Raw genomic sequence first — 10,229 nt, forward strand, 5'->3', positions numbered from 1 at the left:
ACATTTACTACATTTACAATGAAATTTTCAAAGATTGACCCGCTGTTTCTTATTCTGCACAAAAGAACCCTGCCTGATTCACTAATTCGTGGGAAGATATTGATGGAATGTCTAATATTTTTTTACCTGGAGAATTAATCGGCTTTTTGCGAGCGGAACGAGCAGGGCGTGCTTTGGACGAAGCGATCTGTTATCGGGCAATCTTATTGGGAATAATGAGGGCATCTCTAAATACTCAAAGTTTCATATCCGAAGCAAGTTTTCAAGAAACCGCTCGAGTTTTAGCAAAAGCTACTCTACGAGGTCGTATTGATTGGTTGAAAGGCCTGAAAGAGAACGTTATTCTGGGGGGGATTATACCTATTGGTACCGGATTCCAAAAATTAGTACATCCTTCAAGGCAAGACAAGAACATTCATTTGGAAATAAGAGATATTTTGTTACACCATAGAGAATTATTTTGTTCTTATGCCCAAAACAATTTCCATGAGACAAATTTCCATGAGACATCAGAACAATCATTTACGTGATTTAATGATTCCTAAGAGCAGATTCTTTTCTTTCACTTTAACTATTTTTCAATTATCTGGTCCGATTATTGATTTGGTAAAAAATAAAATAAGTAATTAAAAGAAATTAATGGTTTGGGTCGTGTATCAACGGTCAATCCCCCGTAGAAGGTTCCATCGGAACAATTATTTATTTCAGGTTACTTCGTCTCTTTGTTAAAAAAAAAAGAAAGTCTGGGGAAAAATGACAAGAAGATATTGGAACATCAATTTGGAAGAGATGATGGAAGCAGGAGTTCATTTTGGTCATAGTACTAAGAAATGGAATCCTAGAATGGCCCCTTACATCTCTGCAAAGCGTAAAGGTATTCATATTACAAATCTCACTAGAACTGCTCATTTTTTAGCAGAAACCTGTGATTTAGTTTTTGATGCAGCAAGTAGGGGAAAAAACTTCTTAATCGTTGGTACAAAAAATAAAGCAGTGGATTCAGTAGCATCAGCTGCAATAAGGGCTCGGTGTCATTATGTTAATAAAAAATGGCTTGGTGGTATGTTAACGAATTGATCCACTACGGAAACATGACTTCACAAGTTCAGGGACTTAAGAGCAGAACAAAAGATGGGGAAACTCAACTGTCTCTCCAAAAGAGATGCAGCAATGTTGAAGAAAAAATTATCTACCTTGCAAATATATCTCGGCGGGATCAAATATATGATGGGGTTGCCTGATATTGTGATCATCGTTGATCAGCAAGAAGAATATACGGCTCTTCGAGAATGTGTCATTTTGGAGATTCCGACAATTTGTTTAATCGATACAAATTGTGACCCAGATCTCGCAGATATTTTGATTCCAGCAAATGATGACGCTATAGCTTCAATCCGATTGATTCTTAACAAATTAGTATCTGCAATTTGTGAGGGTCATTCTAGCTATATAAGAAATCGTTGATTATCATTAAGAATAATAAGATTAGTTAATTATTTGGCAACTCCATAGATTTATTGGATCGGTACTATTTTTTTTGAATTTTTAAAAAGAGATAAAAAAAGTACTGGGGATATTGATATTATGTTATGATGTTATGTAATTTCTTGGTATCGTAAATAAAATATACGATTAATGATTCAAGTTAATGAGTTGAGAAATAGATGGTTGAATCAAAATAATTCTTTTTTTTGAAGTTCAATTTCTGTCAGAGGACAATATGAATGTTATACCATGTTCCATTAAAACACTCAAAGGGTTATACGATATATCGGGTGTAGAAGTAGGCCAATATTTCTATTGGCAAATAGGAGGTTTACAAATCCATGCCCAAGTACTTATCAGTTCTTGGGTCGTAATTGCTATCTTATTAGGTTCAGTCATCATAGCTGTTCGGAATCCACAAACCATTCCGACCGACGGTCAGAATTTCTTCGAATATGTCCTTGAATTTATTTGAGATTTGAGCAAAACTCAGATTGGAGAAGAATATGGTCCTTGGGTTTCCTTTATTGGAACTATGTTCTTATTTATTTTTGTTTCTAACTGGTCAGGTGCTCTTTTACCTTGGAAAATCATACAATTACCTCATGGAGAGTTAGCTGCGCCTACGAATGATATAAATACTACTGTTGCTTTAGCTTTACCCACGTCAGCGGCATATTTTTATGCGGGTCTTACCAAAAAAAGATTGGGTTATTTCGGAAAATACATTCAACCAACCCCAATACTTTTACCAATTAACATCCTAGAAGATTTCACAAAACCTTTATCTCTTAGTTTTTGACTTTTCGGGAATATATTGGCTGATGAATTAGTAGTTGTTGTTCTTGTTTCTTTAGTCCCTTCAGTAGTTCCTATACCTGTTATGCTTCTTGGATTATTTACAAGTGGTATTCAAGCTCTTATTTTTGCAACGTTAGCCGCGGCTTATATAGGTGAATCCATGGAGGGTCATCATTGACTAGTTTTCGAAATAATCTTTTTTAAGCTTATCCCAATTCATGCATGATTCAAGATAATCTACTTGGTTGGAGAATATAATAGATACAAATACAAATATGTATGAATATACGACCTAGAGTCGTAGGAAAAAAGATAGACGATATTGCGGAATTGTAAAAAAAAAGATGGGTTGGGGGGGTCACACTAGATGTATGTAATCTCTATAAGTCCAGCCCCTGTGTCTGTTTCGAGGAATGATTCTAGAATCCGATTCAATATAAAATATAAAATGCGGGTGGTTTACGTTATGGAAGAAACAAATGTATATGTGATATTAGATATTTACTAGTTATATAAGACTATTCCTAATATATATATATATATATATATATTATTATATACCCTATATATATATATATATATTATTGATTGATTTGATTGCGGTTCACTGCATTTATATAGTTCCAATATAAGTCTTTCTGTTTCGTCTGCGATTGTGGATTGAATGAAATGCAAAAAAGAGATGAACTCAAAGATAGTATCTAGAAGAAAAAAGAAAGGAAAGAAGAATTGAATGAAAGAATGTTTCGAAACAAAGAAATGCAATAACTAGAACCGTATACATATGTATTTACAAAAACTCCATTATGGGTAGAAACTCAAAATGAGATATTGAAATAGTTCTGACGATTCAGTAATATTACCATTTCAATTCGGAGTTTTTATTTATTTCGACCCGATAGATCTTAATCAGATAGATCTTAATGATAAAATCTTAATGAAAAAAATGATAAAAAAATTAAGTAAAAATTCATTGGTTGATTGTATCATTAACCATTTCTTTTTTTTTGGTGTAAATCATGAGGAGTATTCAATACTCTAGCACTCTTCTACTTTTATTAAGAGTAGGTTGGGTCGATTATGATTTTCATACAAAATGAATCAAGAGCAACCAATTTCATGGGCAAGAAATTATGGTATTTTAAACCAAGCTTAAGAGATCAAAGAAATTTATTGTCTTATAGATAGAAAGAATCTAGTTTTGAAATATCATATAATCAGTTATGTAGAAGATTTGTAGAACAAGCACTTTGAGATGTAGACTGAGGCCCAAGTATTTGAGCTGGTGATCAGCCTACCTTCAAAAAAAAGAAAAGAAAAAAAAACCCCAATGCCATCCCCTTGATTTGGAAATAGGGAGTCCCCTATTCTCACACGATGGAGGAGGAAGAGTCCTCCTCCATCTCCTCTTCCTCCTCCATCTCAACTTCATCGGAGGCAAGGAAATCCTAGCCTCCATTGCTATATAACTTCCCCTCAAATCCTTGATTCTCCTTATAGAGAATCATCACACCAGCCACCTTCTTTCTCCATCTTTTTCTTTTCCACTTGGTTTCTGATGTTTAGGCTTACCATGACCACTAGATTCTGCCCTCTTCGATCGAGCTCCTCCATCTCCATTGCTTGTCATGACTTCCCTTCCCTTCCCTTGCTTTTTTCTTAGCCAAGGAAGCTGCTATGAGGGCAGCCAAGGGTGGTGCCCCTTTTCCCTCTTCTCTCCCTATTTCTAGCTGATCGCCACCACCAACCGCCTCACCATCATCTAGCCACCCTGACAACTGTTAGACCACCCATCTCTTGCCCCTCCCCCTTTTTTTCTTGGTTTCTTTTTGGTGATGGGAAGCCCTATTGGATGTTTGGGGGAGAGAGAGATAGGAAGAAAAGAAAAGAAAGAGGAAAAGAGAGAGAAAGAGAAAAAGTCAATCTTATGTGAAACCTCTCCATTGATCGGACCCCAATCTGGTTGAATCTAGATCAATCCAAGATGCTTAGGCTTGACTCATTATTGGACCCAAATCATGGCTAGGACTAGGATTATCTTTTTTTATTCTAAATCTCTCCTTGATTGAAGGCTAAGAATATTTTTAAATTGTTTGATCAGAGCCTTTAATACCAAAGGAGCATTGGATCTAGAGAATGAACTGTAAGTTGAAGGTCATGATTTTTGGATCTAACTATAAATTTTTTTTTATCTCTAAATTTTTAATGCATACTCATGTGTTTAAAAATTAGATTTTGTACACAAAAATTATTAAAATTTTTAGAAATCAAAATATTAAAAGTATATATTTATGTATGAAAAGTATTTTAAAATTATGGATCAAGCATGGTGTCACCTCAGTATGATTATGAATTTGAAATGAGATGATTTCTTTATTTTAATGTTACATGATTTTTTTGGCAACAAGATTAATCATGATTATCCTTGCATGAATTTTGACTAAAAATTATCCTCTAATTTTTGAAAATGAGATGTGAAAAAAAAAATGGATTTGATATTATTATGAAAATAAGTATAGTTATTTAGTTATGATAAAATTATAAAAAAAATTTCTAGTTAGACTATGCTTCAGATTTAGTCAATAAGACTGATCGTTGGCCACACATCAGAAACTAATTTTTTTTGAGCCTAGCTAGTCAAGGATAATTGCTGATAGAGCTAGTTCTTTCAGACCTAGCCAAGCAGGTCTGATCGTTGGTATATGCTAATGTGTCGCATGTACATATTTCAAAAATAATCTCTTTATCTTGCTATGGGGCTAATTGTAGTCGTATGAATTAAAGCTAGTTCCTTTCGGACCTGTTAGTCGGGACTAATCGTTGGCACATGTTGATGTATTGCATATTTTTTTCAGAAACTAGTCTCTTTCGAATCTTTTCATGGGGCTGATAGTGGCCATAGTCACCAAAAAAAATTAAGAGAGGATTTTTGAATTTTACTGATATGCATACATATATGAAAGAAAATTATATTATTACATATTACTATCAAATTGCTATATTTTAAAAATTAATTATGCTTGATCCCTTAAAGATATTAGTAACTTTCTAAGTCCGTAAAGCTCACTTTCTTTTTTTTTTATTATTTTTTTTATTGTTTCAGATCTAGAGGATCCTTTGGGGCTTAGGACTAATTAGTGAAGAGAATAGGGTTTTATGTGTTATTTGTTTAGTAGTCTTTAAGTAAAAATTATTTTGGACTTCTATTGGATCTTTGTTCTATTTCTTATTAGCCATGGAGAATTTATCTTTCTATTAAATAAAAAAAATTCATGAATTTGCTTTTATCACTGCCTGAGTGATTAATGTGATTATGTATTGAAAAAAATAGGTCTTGCATATTCTTTAAGACCTTATCCTAAGGAGCATGCGATCATCATGTGCTCGATTCGGATGCTTGGTTTAGGACGTGACATAGATAATTTGGACACTTAAGGGAGATATAAAGGTTATACTAATTTTAAGAATGAAATTATTTTAAGGGGTGAGAATCTGAGGACCTGTCCCTCTTATTTTTTTTCGCATGAATTTTAAAGCAACTAAAAAAAAAGAGAAATGAAACCCACGCATTGTGCAGGTGAGGCAGGAGATGGAAAACTCCTATTGGCAGTCTTCCTCTTCTCCGATTACGGCTAGAAATAGCTGATGGGAGTCCTCCTCTTCTTCGATTATGGCTAGAAAAAGGAGAGGCTAGGGCTTCTAAATTGGATTAAATCCCTAGCTTTCATCTATAAAAGGATGCCGACTTCTCCTAGGTACTCCACTGCCAAAAAATCTGAGAAAGCACCACCGATTCTGAGCTTTTCGTTGCAATTTTATCCTCAAATTCTCACTTGAAAAGACCACTGGCTCACCTTTGTGGCCTCACCAAACTTAGGTAAGGACCTAAGCCCTTTGATTTCCTCTCTTTTCCAACCTTAATACCATCAACCCACCTTGATTTGAGTTGGTAGCTCGTCAAAATTCATATTTGAAATCAGATCCTCTATTTCAGCTTTTTTCTTTGTTTTGTTGACCATTATCGATGTAGTTGATGTCGGACCATGTTCATGGATGCATCGTCGAGTCCCCACCATCAAACAGTGTGGGGGGCCATCGGATGTTAGGCTTACAGTCATGTTTGGGGAAGAGAAAGAGAAGGGGGAATCCCCTATTTTTGAAGAAGAGAAGAACCCCTTCTTCTCTCTCCACTTTTCTCTCTTTTCTCTCTCCTTTCTTTTCTCTCTCTTTCCTAGTTTATATTATTTTTTTATTTAATTTATTTTCTCTTAGGTGGATTAGGGGATCCATGGGGAAAAAAGGATCTAAGGATTTGTCCGTAGACCCTAGTGAACCTCGATAGAGGATTCTAGATAGATAATCCCTACACCATAGATTTTATTTTTAATATTAATTTTAAAATTACAGGAGAATAATTTTTGTGACGAGGATATCAAATAGCATTCTGGACATCTGGATCATAAATCTAGAGAGTTCAGTTTAATGATAGTAAAAATAAAAATTTATGGATATTGATCATCTAATTATATAAAAATTATTTTGCGCATCAGTGATTTCGATCCATATCTTTCTGATAGTGACATGTTACATACTTAATTGTTAAGCATATATTTATGGCTTGTATAATGTTATGTATTACATATCACGGATCTTGACTTGGATGGATTTTGATAATCAAAATATTCTATAAAAAGGATATGATTATCTTAAATTTCAATACCTAACAAGCTGATAATTGAATTGTATGACTGAATAAGGTGTTATGGTGCTCTGGACTAGCCACTTTATTGATATCTTCTCACAGACTTGAAACGTGATCCTGATAGTTTAGAGTTGAGCACTTATGATCTTCTGAACTAGCTATTTTATTACTGCATTGCCATGAGTTTGAAATATGACCGTAGTAGTTCAAGATTGAGCATTTATGGTCTTTTGAACTAGCCACTTTATGAGTGCCCCGTTACAAGCTTAAAATGTAGTTGTGGTAGTTTTGAGTTGAGCATCTGTAGTTCTTTGGATTGGCAAATTTTTTGGTGTCCTCTCACGGACTTGAAATGTAGTTGTGGTAGTCTACAGGACTAGCTATTTTATCATCATATCATGGATGGTTCTAGTAGTCCATAAGACTAGCCATTTTATTGTTTTTCTACGAACTTGAAACATGACCACGGTAGTCCAGAGCCGAGCACCTTAATATGATAGGATTTGATATATACATTGGTTTGAGATAATTATATAATATGACTTATTACACAAAAACATATGTGCTGTGCATGTTTTATGAATTATGATACTTTTTGGCATGGATGTATATCAATAATAATAATGATTAAATTCTTATTTATTATTATTATATCAATATTGGTGTATAAAAATTCTTACTGGATTGTAAAACTCATAACCCTCTCCATCTCTTTCTTTTTCAGTTACAGGATGTCTGTACTTGGCTAAGATTGAGATTATAATTTGAAAGAATTAATTAGATAGAACATCAGCAATATCAGTCGGATGATCAAATCTTATAAAAGGTATAAGATTTGATATTTGTTAATATGAAGTATTTATTATAAATTGAGATCAATAATATTCATGAGAGACTGATATTCCTTAGGAATTGTTTTATGGAGTGTACGACCATCGTGTGCCCGATCCAGATGTTGGGTTCAAAGCGTGACAATTTTATTAACCATAATGCAAGGATAATGGTCCAAACTAGCTCAACAATAGATTCAAGTTATCACATTTGAAGCGCTGCCTAGTTGAAATAATTTTTTTTTCATGAGTGCATGAGTCATTCGGACATCAACACACCAAGGTTGATATCTGGCGAAGGCCAATGATCTTTTCTTTGTCTAGTGGAATGATATGCAAGACTTGAAACATTACATATTAAAATTTAGTTGAAATCTCATTCCATATGCGAGAGACCTTTGCATTCTCTTACGACATACTTTACAATAACACTTACATTGCTTGTGATTATGTCATGCATGGCCAGTTAAAAATTTAGGTAGGTGGCATCTTTATAAAATGCTTCAAATCAGTAACCATGTTGGTCATTCCATCTAAATATTTTTACCACAAATTGAACAAATTATAACTGATATGCATTCTTCTTAGCGGTTGCCTGTGTAGTTACTTGGTGGAGAACATTACTTGATAAGCTAAATTTTGAATGGAGCCTTCTCCATGCACAAAGTGATAAAATGCAGATATTCTCTTTAACACTTATAACCAACAATTCTCACTTTTAATGAACTACAAGGATGTGAATTTCAAACTCATACATCTATTTGCCAAACAATCCAATCATCCTTTTAGGATTCTAGATCTGTTTCAATTCATCACCCTTTCAACAATATTCATTGGAACAAATGCAATGTAATGTCTACTGAAACTTCACTGCTAGAAGATGTTGACCTAAGTGGTTGTTGAAGCCAACTCAAATGTTGGACCAAGATTCTTTGGTCTATATCAACAACTGTTGTAATTTTGGTAGGATTCTATGAGTTCTTATCATACTGTTGCAAGTACGACAAGGTCTCATGATAGATATTCTCAAGCTGTAAGCATCACTTCCCTCATCTAACATAATAGTAGGGGAACACCTAACTTCTAGGTAATCTGAAACATTAATCAAAGATAGAGAGTCACACAAAATTTTAACTAATGTACAAAAGAAAATTGTGAAACATCAAGTCAAATGAAGACATATATTCTTCTAATTGCTGGAAAAGAGAGATAGCACACAATCAAATCGCACCAACAATCTTGCAGAGAATGTTTCCCTTCTACCTGAGTGATGAAATCCAGCAGAGAAATGAAAACAACAGAACAAGAAATACAAGTCAAGCACAACAGAAGGTGTTGGCCTACCAGGCTGGTGAGGTAATTGATAGTTGTACCCAGTGATTTGCAATCAAATCCCGTCAAGAATTAGAAGTCCTAAAAACCATTCGAACTGCCGTTTGTTATAACAACTATTACTTCAAATCATGCTTATAACATGATCGTGATTATAGGATCATGACATTTTATTGTGATGCTAAATTTTCCATATGGCTGGAACCTGCCAAATGTTTAAATATGATCAGACAATATACAAGGAAGACAAAATATTACTTTTTAGAACGAAACTTTCCACAATTTTGCTTGATCAAATTTGATTCACATAGACTCGTAATTACAATGACTAACAAATGAAAGTAAATTAGGTAATATTTGATAAAATTTATTTTTGATATCTAAATCTATTCAAATATAGATAAAAATTTAAGCATTCAATTAATATATACATTCATATTTATATTTGTCAAAAAAAAATTGATATAAATATCGATACATAATAATCTGATCAAAATCTAGATATCTGATTTTATTTATAATATTATTTAATTTATTTAAGACTCATAAATTTTAAAAAAGATATATCATCATATTGATATGATATTAATTTGATTTATCATCCACTCATTAATATCTTTAATTTTATAGATATAAAATTTAATTATTTAATTTATATTTATATTTATATCAATATTTTTAATATTTTATTTATATTTATATTTATTAAAAATAAATAAAAATATAAATTTTTATATTGAACTAATATTTATAATTATATTTATATTTGTTAAATAAAATAATTGTGAATATAAATAATGAAATATACTGATATCTAGTTAGTTGATATTGGCGGTTTACTGGCACTCATGGCCGAAAAGAAAGTCAAACATGTTCCCAGTCCTTCAATCATTTATCCACCAAAAATCAATAGGGACCCATATACTGATCCGCTTGCTTCCTAATGGAGAGGATGGTCGTCAACTAGGGTGAATTAGCATCTGTCGGTGCGAATAAAGTAATCTGTACAACTCCTTCCCCTTCTTCTTTTTTAATCCTACGTTGTACATTTCTTTGTAAATAGTTTTTATTTAATACTG

The sequence above is a fragment of the Elaeis guineensis genome, chromosome 12 (assembly GCF_000442705.2).
Source record: "Elaeis guineensis isolate ETL-2024a chromosome 12, EG11, whole genome shotgun sequence".
Lineage (NCBI taxonomy): Eukaryota > Viridiplantae > Streptophyta > Magnoliopsida > Arecales > Arecaceae > Elaeis > Elaeis guineensis.